The 20,996-nt window shown below is 41.8% G+C and overlaps 1 long non-coding RNA gene across 1 annotated transcript in view; it reads right to left on the reverse strand.

Annotated features, from left to right (window-relative positions):
• Positions 1-3,567: 3,567 nt before the first annotated feature.
• LOC108502792 overlaps positions 3,568-20,996 on the reverse strand; it is a 101,334-nt gene continuing 83,905 nt past the window's right edge. Inside the window, exons 6-7 of the long non-coding RNA XR_001876626.1 lie at positions 4,964-5,038; positions 3,568-3,728 (exon numbers count right to left, since the gene is read on the reverse strand). This is a non-coding gene — a long non-coding RNA (uncharacterized LOC108502792). The remainder of the gene's footprint in view (positions 3,729-4,963; positions 5,039-20,996) is intronic.

Here is a 20,996-nt window from a genome sequence, read left to right on the forward strand (position 1 = left end):
TAAATTGCCTATAATGATGCCTATATCATCTGTCTTAATATCTAATTATGTTCTTTGACACACCATTAGACTGTGGTTGGTGTTTTCTGCAGCTGCATTGCAAATCCCTCTCAGGGCTACAAATTGCTCGAACAAAAGAGATTCCCAGATTGAAAAAGAAATAACAACATCAACAAATTAAATAATTTTAGTTGAGAGGTAACTTGTTAAGGTGAAAAATACACTCGTGGCCTTTTGTGTCCACTTTCCTGTAAAACAAAGATTTAAAAGCCTTTTTTTCCCCCACCTTAATTCACATTTAGACAAACTGGTTTTGCTGATGGGATGGGGGAGGACAGTGATTCTGGCCCTGCCAGTGAAATAAGCTGAATATTGAACAACTGAGCAGTGAAGACATTTGAGGGAATCTGCCTGGGATTCTTCAGTTTTAGTCAACTTCTATCCCAGTCTGCCTTGGAAGAGAGGAGAAAACATGTTTTTTCCTTCAGTTCTGCAATCTCTCCCATAAGGGTGGGTGCTGCAGAGCTGACTGCAGGCAGAACAGAGGCAGCAGCTGCTGGGTACAGCAGAGTGAAATGGCCACAAAAACTCCCTTACCAGCCACAGCATCAGAACCTGAGGGAGCCATGATTTCTGCTGGGGTGACAATTGTACTCCTCCCCCTCTGTCAGCTTCTGGGACACACTGGAGAGGAGCCTTTGGAAAATACAGTGTGTGGGGTGGGTAAGGAGAGGTTGGTGGAGTCATTTCCCACCACGATGGTTCCCCTGCGTGGGCACAAAAAACCTTGTTTGTCTGAGACCAGAGGGAAACAAAAATCATGGCAGTAAAAAACATGCACAAGGAGATAAAGGCTTCTTGAGCCTCATTCTCCCTGGAAAAAATGGGAGAAAAATGGCTTTCTTCCAGAGCACCCTTAATGGAGAGAGAGATTCTGAGATCACCCTCAGTGATTTCTTGATTAGACTCAACAAGTGCTGCAGAACTGCATTACCCCAGACACAACCTACTGTTCTGCACTGAGCCCCATGTGATGTATCACACAGACACGTATCCTACCTCCTATTTCTATGAGAGACAAATTTCACAACAGCTGATTTTCTGGCTTACCTACAGGAAAGCTGATGTGAAAATGTCCTTTTCCCCCATTCCTTCCCTAGGGAAGAGGTGGCTGTCTCAGAGCATAGCATTATCTCATTGGTATATCTGGTAGTTGATGATACTACCCTTTATCAAGTAACAAAATTGATCTTTCAGTGATCTAAAAGATGGGGATGCCTGTGCTCTGCTTCTCTGAAAATTTCACTTGGCATTCCTCTGTGTCTGATAACAGTGTATGGGTTTGGTATTTTTTCCCTTTGAAAGAAATGTAGCTTATTAAAAAGGTGCAAGAGAGGCAAATAAATAAACGAAAAAGGCTGAGTCACTAAGACAAGATGTGTGTTAACAGTCCTCAAGGTTTGGGGCCACTGAAAGCAAAAGGAAGTGCAACGACAGAAAATAGAGGTTTAACTTTTGGTTCAGCTTCAACGCTTTGAAAATGGAAATCACAGAAGTGCTCCACTTCAGAGAGCAATCGTGCTCTAAACCTCCTACTGACCTCTGCATGGAGGTGCTGAGAAATTCCATGCTTGAAAAGGATGTAATTAGTAGTAATGATTAAGAATAATACAATAATTAGTACTTAAGAAAAACACTTGTCCTTGAGAGCTTTCAGTTAAAGATGAGAAAGAGATCAGAGCAAAAATTATCCAAATCAGTAATATGATACTTTGGAATAAAAATAGGATCTGCTTTTACCTATGGAAAGAGTCAGGCATGTCTCTGTAATTCCACTTTTGGAAAAGACAAAAGCAAAAGATGGAGTACCACTGAAGAATACTCCAGCCAAAGAAATAAATGAGCAGATATCAACTGGTAAGCAACATCCTGAGGAGAAAACATCTGTATAGCATTTGGAAACGAGATATTATATATTGTCAGTTTTAACAAAACTTCTTTGCCACTGCAAGTTTACTCCAGTGAGATCATATCACATTCTTAGGATACCACCTCCAGGTGACCTCAGCTTCCCACCTCCGAATCCTCATACCCCAAAGCCTCGCTCACTGCTTTGGCACTGCTCCAACTCTGGCTCACCAAAGGGAATACTCACCAAACCCAGGCTCCAACAGAGATCTTCATCTCTGTTTTTCATAACTCTGATATCTCTCCTCTGGTCCTTACATCAACTTCCTACAACTTGTGTTACTCATTGTCTCCTGTCTGCAATTTCTCTGTGGCTCTGCTCCGCCCACTTCATTTACTCGCAGTGACTCCCAAGCCTGTCTGGAACTGCTCTTTTGTTGTTTTATACCATGTGCTATTGCTCCTTAGAAGACTGAGAATATCTTCTGAGCACCTAATAACAGCACAAGGCTGCCCATCTTCACATGACAACTTTCCCAAGATGTCTTTTCATATAAAACTCTAAGGCAAAAATCAGTGCAGGAAGGGAATCCATAATTAGCACTGCTACTTATGTGTCCACCCTACTTCATTCTACAAGTATATTGTTAAAACACAGACTATCAAGCCCACTGGTTTTCGGTGCATTTTCTCCACACATGTTTTTATCAATCCTCTCTTCAGTTAATAAACCCTGCAGGCCAAGGCCCACGTGCTCACCCAAGGGACATGCTCAGCACTGCCTGGCACATTCAAAATTCACAGACTGATGAGAGTTTGGAGCACTTCATGTCTGAAGTGATTTCTGGAGTGAGTGTTTCACAAACTGTGCTGAAACTTTTTACTAAAACAGCCAGAGCATTCACATAATTAAGCCTAATGTCACTTCCAAAGGGTTTCCAAGTCAGAGATTGGTCTTACAGCAGGCACTCACACAGTGTTCCCAGCCTCTCCCTTGGGTAGGGTGTATGTTCATACTCATCCAGAAACTCATTCCTTGTTTTTAACCTAAATGCATTTTTCTTCTTCACCATTTTCCAAGTCTGTAAATCTGTTCATTACCTTATGCAATTTATTGCCTTCCTTGAATATTGCATTGTTTAGCAGGTCTCAGTATTATTGCTGCTTTCAGACCTCATTTTAACACTTCACCCCCTTCTCAGAGCTTCAGGGTCACTGCAGCTAAAACATAGAAACTCCTTCTTCATCCATAATACGTCACCCCACACTTCAGTCATCTTCACTGTTTCAGAGATGATACTCCCTCCTAACCAACTATCTACTTCCACAGCCAAAAGCAGGCCCCCAGTGCTGAGCACCACAGTTCCCATCTCTAGGGATTCACATTTTCTCTCCAGTTTTTAAATCCTTCTTGAAAGACAAAGAAGAAAGGCCCTTCACCTTTGTTGGGACTTAACCCAGCAGGCAGCTAAACATCACAGGGCCGCTCTCTCACTCCCCCCAACAGTGGGATGGGGAGAGAGAGAACCGGGAAAAAAAGTGATTGTTCACCACCGACTGATGCTCAGCCAGCTCCTGAGCAGACGTCCCTGACCAGCTTCCCCCCAGGTTTACTGGCAGCATCATACACCTTCAGTTGTAAAGATAAATTACCTCAGAAAACAGAGTATTTGTTTCACTTTCTCCAAGGAAAGCTGCTGCAGGTTCCAGGAGATGAACTGTGCTTGGCTTCGAAGGCCGCCACATGTGACTCCCCTTCTTTGACAGCACAGGCTGTTCCACACGTTATGCTGATCAGGGCCAGTTAGGAGTAATTTTCCCTGCATTTAATTTTACATTGATTCAAGTAATGCAATCAGACATGTTGGCAAGATTTGTGCATATACAGCTAAGGAAAATGCACCTATTCAATTGGCTATTCAGTTTATTCCTTAGGTAATACTAATTGATTTCTGTGGGGGGTTGCAATGAGGACACAGAGAAGGGAAGACAGAAGAACCTCCTGACCAGATCTGCACCATCTCTCATGCCTAATGTAATAAACAAAAGTTACTTGGGTCACCTAAGGGCAAAATTGCCTAACTCTACGCCGTAAACACGTAACAATTTCATCCTTCCTCCTGCCCTTGTAAAATAAGTTGCTTCCAACACAGCCACTGTCTGCCAGCAGTAACCGGGTAGTGCCTTCTCTGCCCCAGTCAGACAAGGTGCCACCGTGATGCAGGGCACATGTGCAGATTCAGCACAAGGGACATATACAGTGTAGAAAGAGTTGCCTGAACCAACAGTTGGGAAATGAGGGTCCTAATCCTGCAAAGACACGCAGGACGTTTGCGTGGCGAAGGGATGTCAGACAGACCCTTGCAATGGGGGCCTTGAGCAGCACCTGAGCAAGAGGGAAGTTATGTGAACACCTGCTCGTGTGTGTTCAGTCACCAGTGAAAGTGTGAAATCAATTTCATATCAATTGGAACATACACACAAAAATCTTACCACTGCCTAAAGACATATTTCCATTAGTTTGTTCTCTGTTTCTTTCAATCAGTTTAGTATTTATAGAGTGGCTTGAAGAGAATCCTATTCATTATTTATAAACATTGATTTTAAGCAAGTCATTCAATTCATAACCATGAATTACCTAAGAAAACAGTGTTTACCTTATTTTTTCTCTCTCAGGAAAATTAAGCATTTAATTATTGATAGGATTTTACTGTTGATCTCAGTAAACAAGTCCTCAAAAATAACAAAGGGGGACAGAGATAACTACCTGTGCTACAGTTAAACAATGTCAATAAAAATTCCAGTGTTTACTGCATATCTTAATTTAAGGAAGTACTGGTGCCGATTTAGAAAGACAGTTGCATCTAATAAAAAACAAATAGCCCTTGGCTCCAGTATTTTCAGCACTTTTACATTTGAAAAGGCTCAATTTCACCAGAAGCCTTTATCTTCTGTCTAGAGCAGCTCTGCTGTGCACACCACTCATTATGGTAACAGGCTGCAATGAAAAATTCCATGGAGGACACAGATCAATTAGTCAATGGCATTCACTTACCAATATTGATTAGGCCATGCATTGTTTCACTTCCCCTGTGATTCCTTCTGTCATGAGGAAATGGTTACACCTTTCCTGTAGGGCAGAGGAAAGCAGGAGTCATGAAAACGAAATGACTTTGAGGTTTATAAAAATCCCATCTAACTTGAATGGAAAATGGCCAATGAAATACTCAAAGAGCAAAAGGCAATAAAGCAGCTCAGGCTCAGCTCTTTGGTGAGACCATTTGGCACAGTATCTATCATACAAACTAATGAACAGACCAAGAGCACCCAGGAATGAAACTCTGCCAAAGTACTGGCTTTCAATCATTTTTTAGATAACACTTTATTTTCTCCCTTCAATCTCAATCTCTTACAAATTCATGTAGTCCCAATTTCCATTTCCTGGACTTTTGGTTACCCACAGTTTTTGATTATCCTTATTCTGTAAACATTTTCCGTCTCCTGATGATAGGTCTGTCATACATAGCCAAGAATACACATAGCTGTTCTGCTAGCACATTCTCCTGATGAATCTGCTGCTCTAGCAGTCCTTAAAATGTCAGCTTTTTCATTACTGCAATATTTTTTACTCCATTAAAAAAACTTACAGCAAACTATTAATTTTTTATGGGTTATCAGTTACAATCCATTTATACCCAGGCAAAGTGCAACAGTTTATAAAATTGTGTGTTGTGTGGTATGTGACTGATGAGATGCTGTAACCTATTAAGCAAAAAATATTTCCCTTAGTCTGCTCTTCTGAAATTATTCTTACAGCTGAGAAAGTCTTATGGTCAGGCCAAAGACTGACTGACTGCCTCCATCTGCATTCCTGCTTGTGTTTATTGCTCTGGCTAAGGAAGCCATCAGCAAGGAGATGCAGCCTGCCAGAAACAGGATAGCTTGTAGTCGGAACACTCCTGCTGAGTTCCCAAGCCAAGGCAGCTGTGAACACACACAGGGACCAGAGGCACTTGCAAGCCCCAGGGTGACCCACATGCAGCGTGTGTCATACTGCACATCACTAGTTCACAAACTACACGGATGACAAAAGGAGTTTTTAGATGCAGTCTTACTCTGCTGTACTTTTCATCTTAAAATCTCTCTTGCCTGCCTGGAAATCTGTTCTGCACCAGCCCAGTTCTGCAGCTTAACTTATGCACATAGTGTGGTAAGTTCACTGACCACATCACTGCACCACTCAATCATCACTGCAGTTCTCTGCTCAGGCCTGCCCGTGTCCGCCCTGTTTTCCTGCGCTGCCCTTTCTCATGCCACGTTTTCCACGAAGGCCCAATCCTTCCTGAGAGCACAGCACACTCTCCACCAGCAGCCACCTCTCAAAAACACCCTAATATCTGCCAGCTTCCCCCCAAAGCCACTTTGTGACCCTCTGCCTGCCCTTCAGGCTCTGCATGTTGCCAGTGATGCTTCTCTTTCCCATCTCCCTCCCAGGGGAAGGGTGTCCTGCCAGGTGCCAGCACTGCACCCTTGCTGTCACTGACACAACCCCCTTGGTATCTGAGCAGCCCTGCAGAAGGCAAAGCCAGTGGCTGCTCCTTGGACAGTTCACTTCCCATCTCCTGCCTGCATCTTCTCCCTCCTCTCTTATCCTTTGCCATGTTAAAGAAGCTACAACTTCATGTCCTGCAAAAAATTGCATCTCTATAAACTAAATGTTTTGAGAGTCAGTGTAGTTAATTCTTTACAGCTGTTCCACTGTAATAAATACCCACTGAGACTTGCAAAAGAGCGACTGGAGTGTGCCAGTGAGAAAGGTGTGTGTGGCATCCGACCACAGAACTGCTCAGAACTGGCAGGATCATTTTCGTAGAGGTAATTCTTCTGGAAAGAAGGGTTACGTGCTGGCTTTGGAATGGCAGATATGCAAGGGGGAAATGACAGTTAAATCCCATAGGCAGACTGCGATGCGGAAAAAAAACCCAGGGATTACTTTGAAGTTTCTGATCCAGTGCTCTGGAGTCTTTAATGTGAATTAAGGGTGTTTTAGAAGGACATAGTGTAGGTCTTATTCCTCAGCTCAGGGAACACTGAGACGGAAGAAGACGCCCACTCATGCATCTTAGGAACTCAGGGGTGCTCCTGGATTTAATACAGGAATGGAAAATATCAAGAAATTTATCAACCTATTTAATGTGGTCAAACCCACATCATGTTGGCTGGAGCCTGCCTTAACTTCTTTTCCGGTCCATTTTTCATATTTTTGGCTATTCTATGTCTTCACAGACCTGTAATTTGAAAAGTAAGGCTGAATTTCAATTCTATAGCAAAAGATCCACACAGAAATATTTCTTCTGGAAAATTCCTTCTGAAGCTGGCCCAGAACAATTCTAGGGCTGTTGGGTAGAGAGGCCTGTCCTTGCTGTCTCTGTCAATGAAATGCAAAATCCAAAGAACGGGTGCCTCTATACAATTGCATCGATAATATTTCCGAATTATTTTTCTTGTTATTAATGTCTTATTAACTGCCACAGTTAGTCATTGCTTCTGAAAGCTACTGCATTACAAATAATCCAAAGCATTCTTAACTAAATGAGAGGAAAAAAGAACATAGATAGTAAAGTTATTTTGTTTGCTTTGTTTCCCTCTCCGTTTCATCAATCATTATTACATATTACCTGTAATTCTGTTGCTCTCATAAAAACCTTTTATTCTTGACTTCAGGGATATATTTTAAGAAGTTACTAAGTTTAGAAACCAACAGGCCACCCAAGTAATTTTTCTAACTTACCCACAGTTCTCTTTTGTTCACACAGAGGGAAAAAAAATAGTAAAAAAATTCAGTAGGTTGCAACTGAACTCAAGAAGTAACAGCCTGCAGACTTCAATGTCCTACTTGGTCTTCTTTTATCACCCCTTCTTTTAGCCCTTCCAGTCTGGCAGAGGCAGGCCAGTATTCCTCTCAGCACCTCAAAGTGACCTTATGGCCACACAGCAACTGGGGTAGGATCTTGGTTTAAAAACCACAGGATAACCCCATGAGGATGCAATGTGCTCTTTACAATTCCTTCTCTAATTTGCATTGAGGTACAACCACCTTGATTAGAGATGTGAAATGCATTTTAACATGTCCAATAACTAGTTTTCCATAATTTTAGTTTTCACATAATTTTAGAGCATAGATGTTCTTTCCCAGCTAAATAAAAAGATGCATATAACACATGGATAGATATACTTAAGAGCACTGTATATATGGGTTACAACATACCTTAAGTATCACTAAAAATAGAACAGAACAGTACAGAAGTTGTTCTGCTTAAGTGTTGCAATGTCTCACAGGAACACTTTAAAGGAGAAAGAAGCACAATATTCACACTTGGTATTCACAGCCTGTTCATTACACATTTCTAGAAATGTGCCCCCTCCCCACCCTTAATTAAAAAGAAAGCTGAAGGAGTAGGAGGAACAAAAATATTCTCAACTTCAATGACAGTATTGGAAAATAATTATTTCCAAACTGCTTATCTGTTAAAAAAAAAGCTGGCAAGCTACCAGGATCTTGATTGCTGTAAGCAATTTTATAACTGCTCTATACAGATAAATTTAACAAAGAAATTAATTTCAGTCTCATAATAAGTCTCATCTCATTACCACAACGTCTGTGCTGCAACAGAGCCTTGTGCAAAGAACTGCTGGTGGAGGATTTTGTCTGCAGACATTAAACAACTGCCTTGAAAAACTCCACCTTAGAACTCTGAGTGACATGAAACATAATTCTTCCTAATTGTGAAATAGGAAGTGAAATACTGTGAAACAAAGTGAAATTCCTCCTAGTTTCACTTGTATTTTGCCCACTGGATTTGAGGAAAGCTACTTGACTGGGAGCGTTAACTGGGAACACCACCCTGCTGGTACAAGAAGATCCCTAAAGCACCTGGATGAGAACCACATGGTGCAGGTGCTGAGGGAGCCCACTGGGGAATGTGCCCTCCCTGGTTTGTTGCTTGTTAACAGAGAGGTTCTCATGATTAGTGGCTGTCCTGGCCACAGTGACCATGAAGAAATCGAGTTTGAAACCTCTGGCCAAAGGAGGAAAACCGTCACCAAGACTTCAACCCATCATGTGGTGGCGGTACAAATTCGGGCTGGGCAATCACCAACTTGTGGAGTTTACACTGGCAATTATATCATGCACAAACACCCAAGTACTTCATGCATGAGCACCATTGTGGGTCCCTTCCAACTGAAGATAGTCTCTGTTTCTAAAAGAAGTGGTCTCCTTCCTTTGTGCCATCCATGCTGCCCTTTACTGGGACTCCTCTTCACCAGGATATTTCTATTATGTCCCTACGTCCTCCAACAAGTCTTTGAAAAAGCTGGAAAGCACAACACGACCAAGATCCAAAATTAAAACTTGACAGCAGATACAGCAATAAGATCTGGATGCTTTGAGCCAATTTATGGCTGCTTTGCAAAAAAAGGCGCAAAACAATAACAGAGTGTGTAACAGACCATAAATCCTGGCACAGCAGCTCTTGTGCTCGCAGCTCTCAGATGGCACTGCCTGAGCAACGCTCTTATGAATAGCCTGTTTTTTTTCTTCTACCATTCTTATTGGTGTTCTTGTTACGGCACATCAACCAGGGTATAGAAAAAATGAACACATGATATATCCTGATGAAAATCCTGATACGGGTTTCGGCTTTGCTAGTGCATAACTGGGCAGAATCTCATCTCTGAGAGCCACAACACCATTTTCTGCTCCTCCACGCCCCATCCAACAGACTGCAGAGCCCAGATTTACTGGCCCAGAAGGCATCTTTGTCACAAGGTGCTCCTCACACACTCACTGGTGTACCTGACCACGCAAATCAATATCTCTTCACGGAGCACATGCTGTGAGCAGCAAGAAAACAGAGCATTTTCTTCAATCCAGCACATCATTGCAACTTCAACTACATTTCACCATTTTTTCCCCAATTACAGAATTATTCTCTTCACCAATTTTGCTTCCTTGGCATATACTCATCTACAGCTTTATAGACAGTGCATGCATTTAATACAGCAAATAACCTTTTCTTATTCTTTAATTTTTCCACAGAAAATGAAGATAAAAATCCTCCCCTAAGTTTTTTTTTGGGCTATAATTAAATGTGTCTGATTTTTTACTTAAATTTCCTATCTCCTCAAAGAGATTTTTCATTGTTCCTTTCCTTGTTTCCACAGCAACCTTGCCACAACTCTCATTAAGCTTTTTCCTGTTTTCTTCTAATTCTATAAGGAAATCGTGACTTTGGGGTTTGTTCTTTGTTTTCTAACAAATACAGAGATATTTTTATTTATGTCTTCAAACAAAACAAAACAAGGATTCTGGTCATCTCTGTCTTGCAGTAATTAGATGATTCTGTAAAATTTCATTTAAATCAGCAGTACTGTCATCAGTCTGTCATTTCACCAGGTTCCACAACCATCACAAGATTTTGCAGTCCAAAGTGGGGAAGGAATCTTCTCTGGACCCCTTTTAAATACCTCATATGGGTGCATAAGCCAACAGGACTGAAGGAAAATATCCATTTAACTTAAAATTTCTCAATAAATACTAACTAGAACTAGTATCAGTCTCCAGTGATTCCTACAACCCAGTTCTCACCTAGGGAGAAATACTGAGGCATCGTAGTTGAAAACTGTGGTGGTAATCCACATAAAGGCTGCTCACCCACACTCAGGGTGTAGGAGATACTATTTCAAAGGAAAAAAGAGACTAAAGCAATGAACTGGGTCTCTTTATGCTGTTATTGCCCTGTGTTTCTTCCCTTTCCTTGCTTTTGCTTCCAGTATATTTTATAAAATGCACTAGAAATTACTCTATAGATAGATGCATCTATGCTTAGATGTCTCTATGCTATAACTGCCAGAAGTGCATCTAAATAATGGAATATCTCGTTTAAAACAACAGAAAAATCATATCAGGTTCTGTGCAACTGCTTCCAGAAAACAGGAAAACAGACCTTTCCCCCACCTGAGACTCCCACTGAAGTCAAAGACAAGTCTGTCTGGGAGCTGTTGTAGTTTATAAGCTAATCCAGAGGGACAAGGGTTTATGTTTCTCCTCTAAGCAAAACACAACTGAAGTTCAGGTGTGAATTATTTTCTGAGGCCAACAGATAACAAACAAAACTTCAGTTAGACTTTATTGCAAATGCTATTAGATTTAGCGTTCTGGTTCATACAAATAAATCATACAGACAGGCAGTTTGTGTCCCAACAGTTCCTGTATGTTTTTTACACTTAATGGACTTCACTCTGGTAACAGATGTGGAGAAAGGGACCATCCCTAACACTGTGCATTTTACACACTCTGACAACTGGCTTTCAGACCTCAACTGAGTGGAGAAACACAGCTGAGAGGATTAACTTCCAGTTCCAGCCCAGACCTTTGCCAACCACAGTTTTTCTTCCTCTCCTCCACCAACAGTGAATGCAACGTTCAATGTCACTTCCTAATTTATTGGAAAACATATGCCTGAACCTTTTCAAAAGGATTGTCTTTGTGGCCTGCTTTTTGCAGAACAGGTTGTTAATGGGACCTGTTTGGGGTTTTCCTACTGGGTCTGTGACACCTCAAAGTCAAGTCACTCCTCAGTTTCCAGACCTCCTCATGTTTTATGCCACTTTCATCAAGGGGTACATTTGCTATAGCAGCTGTTCCTTCATATTCAGTGGATTTCAAGCTTTTAAAATACTTACTTGTAAAAACAGAACAAACCTTAAGGTAAAGCATTCAAAGCACTATTATTTTCACCAGCTTGGAATATAAAAATACCTATTTTAGAAAAACCATCCTCCTACACTATATGGGGAACAGAAGTACAGCTGAATGAGAACTTCTCTTGAAAGATTTTTCTTTGCAAATGCACCAACTTATTTCAGCACTTTTCTACTGAGGCCTGACCTTTTAGTAAAGTTATCAATTTGAATAAAAAAAAAACTTCTACTGACAAGGACTTCTCAGCTCCAAATTGAGTTTTTAGTCCAAACCAGATAAAAAATTTGGCTGCACCCTTTCAGAGCACATGTTGACTCTCCATGATACAACTGGACCAGGGAAGTGAGAGCTACACCTTACACCAGCTGTGATGGGGACCTGAGGGGAACAGAGAGTTTAGCTTTTGCAGAAGCAGCTGGATGCTTCCAGGCAGAGGTTTAATCAGCTCTGGCTTTCTGGCTGGCAGCAAATGACACATTTTGTCCCTGTGGCCCTTAGAAGTTTCTCTCTTCAGCACCTCTGAGGCTTGGCTGGGTCAGCTCCCTGCTCGCCTCAGCGGCTTCTCTGCACGAGCTGCAAATTCTCAGAAGGCTGTTACAAGTCCTGTCTTCCTGAACCTCGTCTGCCTCCCACTCAATGCACACAGAAAACTTCCCTCCCTTAGCAGGGGCTGTATCCTAAAACATCTCTAGGGGCAGCTCAGTGTTCATTGGAATGACAAGAGGAACATGTGGTTCTACGTCATTTTAAGCACTGGAGCAGGTAAGTGAGACCACCTCACAGAGTAAGGGAAATCACATCTGGCAGCAAATCCTATGCACTGTCTGTTATCACAGAATCACAGAATATCCTGAGTTCGAAGGAACCCATCAGGATCATCGACTCCAACTCCTGGCACTGCACAGTGAAACAGGAGGACAGGCCCAAAAGAGTTAACTAAGAAATTTGGGCCTGCTAACAAGCTACTAACATCCAAAATGATCTGTGCTTGTTCTGTTCTCCTTACTGGACCTAAACTTAAGAGAATGGTAAAAGAACATGCAATAGGCCTAGAGGTAATAAATCAAGATGCCGTAGGATAAGGCACACATTTGAACAGGAGAAACAGGCTGGGAGCCGAGGCTTTTTCCAAGCTTCAGTGAGCAGGTCAAGAACAACAGAAAAGAAGAGAGGTCAAGCTGAGGAGGATGAGATTAAGCCCCCAGACCCATGGAGGAAGGATGGAACTACCACCAAAATTGAGGGCCGAGAGAAGCACCGCCCCAAGCCCTGCCTGAGCTCCACCTATACCCCACCTGTTATTAATATGTATAGATAGATGATGTAATCACTTGAATATGCATTTAATCGTGTACAAAAATTGTATAAAAACTGCTGATTTTGTGTGAAGCCTCTGAACAAGTTTTTCCAGCAATAGCTGGCTTGCTCCCAGCACTGTCAATAAATACCTTTGCTGCTCAAAGATCAAAAGCCTCTGGGCAGTTCATTATTCCGGATTTTTCGGATTCAACAGGACACCCCAAGAACTACACCGTGTTCCTGAAAGCACTGTTACATACCTGCTGGAGACACACTGACCCAAGAACGCAGCAGATCCAAGTGCCATGAGCCAAATCAGCTTTACATCAGCACAGTTAGACAATCCCTGACTATGGTGCTCCTGGATAGAACCAGTGCAGAGCTGCTGGGATCACTACTTTGCCAAGGAACTTCATTCTAGATTTAGTATCTCCTAGAGAGCAGGAGTTGCCCACAATCTTGTTTTCCTCTTTAATGCCACAGCTGGAGTTTTGGATCACTGTTTCATCTTCAAAGTCACAGGGAGTTTGTGCAGTTAGGATTTTTGCTTAGTGAGTCAAAATACCTGTGCAACTTTTCAAAATTTTATAGAAATTATGGGTGGAAGAAATCTGCAGTATCTGACAGAAGTTATTTTCTTTATCTTCATAATAGTAATACCTGTTTAAACACCTTTCATTCTAACTTTAAAACTTATCTGCTCTTGAAAATTGAATTACAATACCTCAACAGAGTTCAGAATAATTCTTATGAAAGCTAACGCTTGTCCATCAAAAATAAGGTAAGTTTGGACATTTTAGGTTGAATTTCTTGGTAATATCTTTTCTGTAAGCTAATTTTAAAGAATTCTCCTGATTGAATTGTCAATGATGATTTGCCTCAGCCCATGGACTATATTAGAGATAAGCAAACCATTTCTTTCAACTGTAACCTGCAAACTTTGGGACTAATTGTAAAAAATGTAACTTCCATTGGGAGAGGAAAGCAGACATGTAGGCTGCTAAAGGCAAATCAGGTGCTGAACTCTAACACAATAATTTCCTTACAAGCTGTCCATTTATTCTGATTAAAAATAGTAAACAGGTGCTAATTATGATAGCCCTGTTCACCCTTCAGGTGAGTGAGTGGCTGGAGAGCTCAGAGCCCTGCTCCTCTCCCTCAGAGGGTGGGTCTGATATGACTCCTGGACCCCAGGGAGTGTGGGCTGCCCTGCACACATTTCTGCCCCTTGGCACTCACACCTCCTTTTTGATTCTACACCTCTTGTTGGGTTTAGTTACCATGTTAAGGCGGGCCCTTGGCTCTCCAAGATACACACACTGCAAAATTACAACTGCAGCCAACTCACTGGACTTCTTCAAGGAATTTCTGTGCCCAGGTTTTGGTGTGGGTGTTCTTCTCTTGTCAATGCCATTTGCTTCAAAACATTTCCTGGGAAGTCCCAGTTTTCCAGGTTTACTTAAAGTAGTTTTCACAGGATTGTAAGAAGCTTGGTAATAAACTCTGCAGTTCATCTCAGCCAGTGCTGCCTGAGGAGCTGAGCCTACAAAAGGCTGAGTAATAAAAGGTTTTTCTCCAGCTCCATTAGGGCCAGTAGGTTTTTAACTGTTCTTTCAGTGCCTTTTAGGAAACGTTCCAGAAAAAGGCAGGACAATTTTGCCTCTAAATTGTCAGGAACTTACTGATGGGGCAGCATAGTTCTGCTGCAGCACATTTAGGACCACGAGACATTTTTGAAAGACATCACGCTCAGAAGAGGACACTATAAAGCAGCATACAGGAGCTATGTGTGCAAAAATACACATGTACCTCACCTGGAGATTGAATACAAATAGCTATACACTGTTAACCACCTGCTTCTCCAATTACCACACTTAAACAGCCGAGTGCTCATTGATTCCCACTTAAATAGTCACTTTTTGAACGTACGAATTTTCAGAATAAGTCCAATTCTTACCACTAACTGCACTGTTAAGGTAAAATAAAGCAAAAATTATCTGCTTTTTATGTTGTTTACAAGATGACTCAGTTGTCTGTATGAAGGGAACTTTTGTGAGTCCTACATAAGGCATGTCTGTCTTATAGCTTAAGCTTTTAGTCTTACTTGAAGATCTAGAAACAAGCTTAAGGTTAAATAAATCAGTCTTAAAACCATTACTGTCCTTCATTGGTGCCAGATCACATCAGTACAAAGTGCTTAATTTGCTCTGGCTTTTAGTTATAAATCAATCATTCCAAAAGTTCATGCACATTATTCGTGTAACTTTCGTTAGTTAATAATGAAAGACACAATGACAATTACATCTAAAATAAGAAAGCTTAAACATTCTGAAGCCATCTGATTTCATTATGCAAATGTGATAACATGTTAATAACAACACATACTGTTTCAGTAATATGACTTGACTTTGTACTTAAGTCATTTCAACTTCATTAATTATGTGGAAGGTGGAAGAGTCAGTTTAGGTCACAGTCAGGTAGCACACACATATGGAAATGCACCATAAGGGATTCTTGAATTTAGGTCATAGTCTGGCAGCACACACATATGGAAATACACCATAAGGCACACCTGTGATAACAACAATCAAATAAAATTTTCAATAAATGTATTAGTTGCCCTCGTAATTTTCGGCATGAACTGAAGGATGTACTTGGGGCTTTATCATCTGTGCCACTGAACAACACATTTTAAGTCTTTTTAAAATCAGCCAGCCTGGCCCCACAAGCTCTGCTTGGGATTGAGCTCCTGCACAAAGGAGCTGGATGGAGCTGCTCATCTTCCCTGCGATGCCTCACATTTGCTCCGTGCCCCCCTCAGTTGTTACACTTTGTGCAGAGAGCACAGTGTGCTAAACACACATCCTGAGACTGATCAGATTTATTCATGAGCAACTCTGCAACTGTCACTGGGCTTCTGACAACTTTATAGGGGCTGCTGCTTAGCTTGCTCAAAGAAATCAGGCAGCTTACGGCTCTGGTTACATCCCAAACATTGTTGGCATCCAAGGCTTGTCAGGTGCCATGGGGGTGAGCCATGTCCCACCTAGCCAAGCAACAGCACTTTTGCTTAGTGCCTGGCCTTTGGCATGTGCTGATTTGGTAACTTGGCTGAGCAGCTGTGGGCAGGCAGCAGAAATGGGGTAGGAATCCACGTTCAAAAAGGGGAGCATTATGTCACTGCTAAACACAGACCATCCAAGAGCCTGGCACAGCTACACCTCACTCCACCTCACTCCAATCAGCATTTGGAATAAAGGTGAGTTGTGCAAGTGTTGAGAAACAACTGAATAAGGACAAACACAAGAACCTCAAAGTCTGAGGACTGAAGGGGAAATGCTCTCTTTCCAGACGCAGGTTTGTGCTGTGAGGTAAAGGATGCCATTCTGGCTGTACACAACCATTTCTGCTCAGCTGTCCCTTCTTCCTTGAGGCAGGGTAAGTTTCTTAGGGAATGTAAAAGCATATGGATATAGTTTCCTAATGATTTAGCAATTAATCATATGGAAAACTATCAGATATAATTTCCCCCACAAGAAGAAGGGGGAAATAATCACTAAGCGCTGAATTTAACCTTATTTGATTCCACTGTAATAGCCTCAGATAACATTTTTACCTACAGTCAAGATAAGAATTTTGATGCAAGTCTTCTAAAGGCTTCCTTGAAGGAATGTTCTCAGATGAGAAAGGGAAAAACACATTTTGATTTAAGGAAACAGGTTCTCTATTAGCTTGTGTTTACACAACCCCAAAAATAGACATTCAGATCAAAACAGCGTCTGAACTTTCACTTAAATAAGCTGCAAAAGCTTTTCATAAGCAAGCGCTGGAACTGAAAAGCATCAATCATTTTTGCAGTGTTAAGGTAATTTTTTGGGTTGAAATGCAATAAAAATCTCTTACACTACCGAGAAATATTTTCAATATAGATATAAGATTAAAATGGTAAAATATGGGGATAAGTTTGAGTCCTGACTATACACATGCAACCTTGCTGGAGATTGCGCAGATGCAAATCAGCTAAATTTTACCTTCACATTTTTCAAATAATATTTCTGCCATATTTTGGAATTCAAAAAATATGTTGCTGTGTGTGGGATATACTCTGCATTCAACATAAATGCAGTCAAAAGTGAGAAACAAAATCAATTACTTTGATGATCAAAGACTGTACACACTGTTCCTGTAAATTCTGTGTCAGCACAATTATAACCATAAATCCTACCTTCCAAAAGGGGAAATACAGAAGAAGGTGGGTGTTTGCCCCATCAAATTAGACACCTGGACAACCTAAAAGCCCAGTGGGGTGATGAGCAGTGCAGATGTTGGCTCAGTTGCCTTACAGACAGAGCAGGAGCACACACACATCTGTGGGGGTGGGGGGTACCTGGACCTCAGGGGTCCCCATTGCAGGGGCACTTCTCCTGTAGCCAGAGTTCATCTCCAGCTCCACCTGACCGAGGGGGGCTCTCAGGTTGTGGGACCCCTCTTAAGGTGAGCTAAGAGTGCACATCTCACACGGAGCCCTCACACCCAGGAACTGAACACAGGCAGCAGCTCCATTAGAGGCTCTCAGAAGGCTTTATGTTGGGCTGTAAAAGCCACAAGTTAGCCCTGAAAACAACACCATAACTAGCACACATTGTTCACACACAACAGCTGCTTCTGGGACCTCAACAACTCATTTGTTATGCTGCACCTTTTAGGAGAACAATTAAAAACTTATGTCGACTTACAATGAAAAGCACATTTCAGTATCTGCCAGCTTTATTTGTCTTTTCATAATATTCCTCTTACTACAACAATTTTGATGCTACTCAGGAGATTTCCAATTTGCTTCCCATCTTATTTAGCATTTGCACTTTGGTGGAACCTAAAAGTCATAGTCAGGATTAGGCCCCATTCCATGAAACACCACATGTGCTAATCCTTTTTTTAAAGCCAGTTATTACTCAGTCTCTGTGGGAGGCAGCCCTTGGCAGGCTTTTCAAGGACAAAGTACTTCCAACACGGAATTTAGAACTGTAACATTGCTGTTTCTTTTTTACATTGTAAGAATTACATGTCATTATCACACACTCTGCATAAATTCAATATGCATTCAGCCTTCATAAAACACTTTCCTTTTTTTGCACCGATTACAGATTTACACCATGAGCCAATTCTGACCAGGTTCACCTGACACCAGTGTAAACATCTGTGCCTGTTGAATTTGCCTGTCACCAAACACAGGCAATTAAAGTCGACAATAATTTAAGGAGGACAATGCCTGTTCCGTTTCTGAGCCCAGGTGTAATGTGAATAGGGCAAGAACTCCCTTCTGACTGAACACAAATCCCAAGGGAAGGCTGTAAGTGCTGCAGCACGAGTGGTTAACATGGCAGCAGTTGTGCAGAACAACGTGCAGGACTGTCATACGGAGGTGCACCATAAAGAAATCGTGGGCAGCTTTCATTTTGCATTTCCGAGCACATCCTGTTTACCAAGAAACATGCTTGGTTTTGCTTTTCCTGAATTATCTCCTTTCTAGTCACAGCTCAGGAGAAAATATCAGAACGTCACACTGAGCGGTACAAAGCCAACTGGAATTTTTAGTAGGAGGACAAATAGCAGCATCCACTAGGGAGGAAGCTGAGCACAGAAAAATCACATTTACCAAAGCTTACAGTCAAGGCATGCCAATGAACACAGTCGTTCTACAACAGCACAAATATTACTCCATTTGACCAAACTACTTGCTTAAAGATGTAGATCTGATTAAGCCATAACTCACTCAGCATTAAGAAAAAGTCTATCCTAAGTGTTACTTTTGTTGTACAATAACAGTCCCTCTCTGATGCCAGAGTCGTACTTATCCAGCTTAGAGCTTCTGATGCAACTCAGTGTTCCAAGGGAACCCAGGTTTATGGTATCACAAATGTTCTTACACATAAAAATGTATTTAATATTGCTATAAAAATCTACTCAGTAACTCTTAGGTTTCCCAGAGAGGGTGGTCTCTTTACTATTTATTGTGAAAGAAAAAGAAGTAGGATACATTCTCAACAAAATCTTCTGGGAGTTTGTATAATTTTTTAGTGGGACAGATTTGCAAAGATAAAAAACATTATGAGACTAAGCAAGTGTCCATAAAGTTCTGTCTGCTAAACTATTGTTATAATTATCACTTGCTTTGGTCATACCACTTAAAATTCTTCATCTTCCTTCTCTCTTACTCTACATCTCAGAGTGTGAGCTAACACTAACTTCCCCCCAGAGCCAAAGAAACTGGGAGTACATATTTAGCAGTAAAAGGACTCAAAGCTAATATCCTTAAAAACTTTTTGAGTAGGTCGAGAAAACTGGTTTAGGCACTCTTTGAGTGCTTTCAAATTTCTGTACCAGTCCCTTGTCTTTCAAAGGCAATGGATTCTTTGCTATTGTTATTTGTGTAAGTCACATACATCCTGCTCCACGCTGCCCATGCTGCAAACAACTGTGCCACCCCAGGAGAACTTTATTTCAACAACTACTTGACTGAGCCAGTGGAATGAATAGCCAAAGGGACAAGAGAGAACCATTTCACATAAACTCTTAACAACAGAAAAGTAATATTCAAGCAGTTGTACGAACTGTTAGTAAATTTTACATGGCTGGAAAATTCCACAAGATTTACAGCCCTTCCTTTAAGAGAATGGGCATAACTCCTTTACAGCCTCATGCCCTGTGACCCTTCCAAAATTCATGCCACTAGTAACGCCTATCCTGAGATGTGTTTAATAACATCACATATGTGCAAACATTCATAGAGAACACACAAAGCTAAATCTACCTTTACACCTCACAAAGGGCCCAAATCACAACCTGGGATATCCAATGCACAGAAGCAGATTTCTGCTCCCATTTTGTTTTAGCACAGTCTCCCTTCTCCCACCTCGTGTGTAGGGCTGGATGGCCTCCTGCTGTCTGCCTGCATTCCCTTGCTGCTCAGTGCTGTGCCTCAGTCTGCTCCCATTTGTTAGGATTCCCTTTGGTGCTTTGGAGCTTGCAAGCTACAGCAACAGCCTGGGGAAACACTTACTAGCATCTGAAAAAAATCTCCCTTTTGGGAAGGATTTCTCAGCTCCATCAGAGAGGAATCCCTCCTGCTAACAGGTGTTCTTGATGGAGCACAGAAAGCTCAATTTTTCCTGGCTGTGAACTGCAATCAACCTGACAATTATGTGTTTGCTCATGTCCTTGATAAAAGCTCATTTAGCCACAACATTAAGCTGGTTTTTAACTGCTGCCTTTTTACATGTATTTTTTAATTACACATTAAATTACACTTACCCTTTCCCCCCAACAAAATTCATGCAACAACCAGGTTTCAGAGCTCTTGGTAAGTTTGACAGATTTGTAAAAATAACAGTTGGCAGAAGGGACCTACTTGTTATCTGCTACACCCAGTGAAGGTTACCGAGTCTGGATAGGGTTTTGTAGTGGCAGAGGTGATTATTATTCTACACTGCATGTATCTGCAGTACAGATATCTTCTGCAGGGAAACCACCTCAGGCACAGAACCGGGCACCACTGCCCTCCAACATCGGCAATATTCACCTGTGAGCAGGCACAGCCTTGGCAGCACATGTGCATCCCCAGGCTGCTCCTGTGGGTGCCACCCAGCCTGCCAGAGACAGCAACTACCCCTGCACAGGGCACAGCTCCAGCACGCTTCCCACAGGCTGCTCCCTGCCAGAACCAGCCAGGAAAGACATCCCTGTGCTTTTCTGGACACAGACATTATTATTATAAGAAATGCTACTGGTGGATGTTACTGGACATTTGGGGGATGTTTTGCAGGCCTCACGAATTGTCCAGGTTTCAGCTGGGATAGAATTAATTTTCTTCTCAGTGTGTGCTCAGTGTATAAGCTGAGGGAGGAATTACCCAGAAGGGGCGGATTGCTGTTCAGGGATGGGTTGGGCATCAGTCAGCAGGCAGTGAGCAATTGTATTGTGCATCACTTGTTTGTTAGTTGCTTTTTTTTCCTTAGGTTTTAGT

This window comes from Lepidothrix coronata, unplaced genomic scaffold, assembly GCF_001604755.1.
Source record: "Lepidothrix coronata isolate B3197 unplaced genomic scaffold, Lepidothrix_coronata-1.0 Scaffold124, whole genome shotgun sequence".
NCBI classification, from domain to species: Eukaryota; Metazoa; Chordata; class Aves; order Passeriformes; family Pipridae; genus Lepidothrix; species Lepidothrix coronata.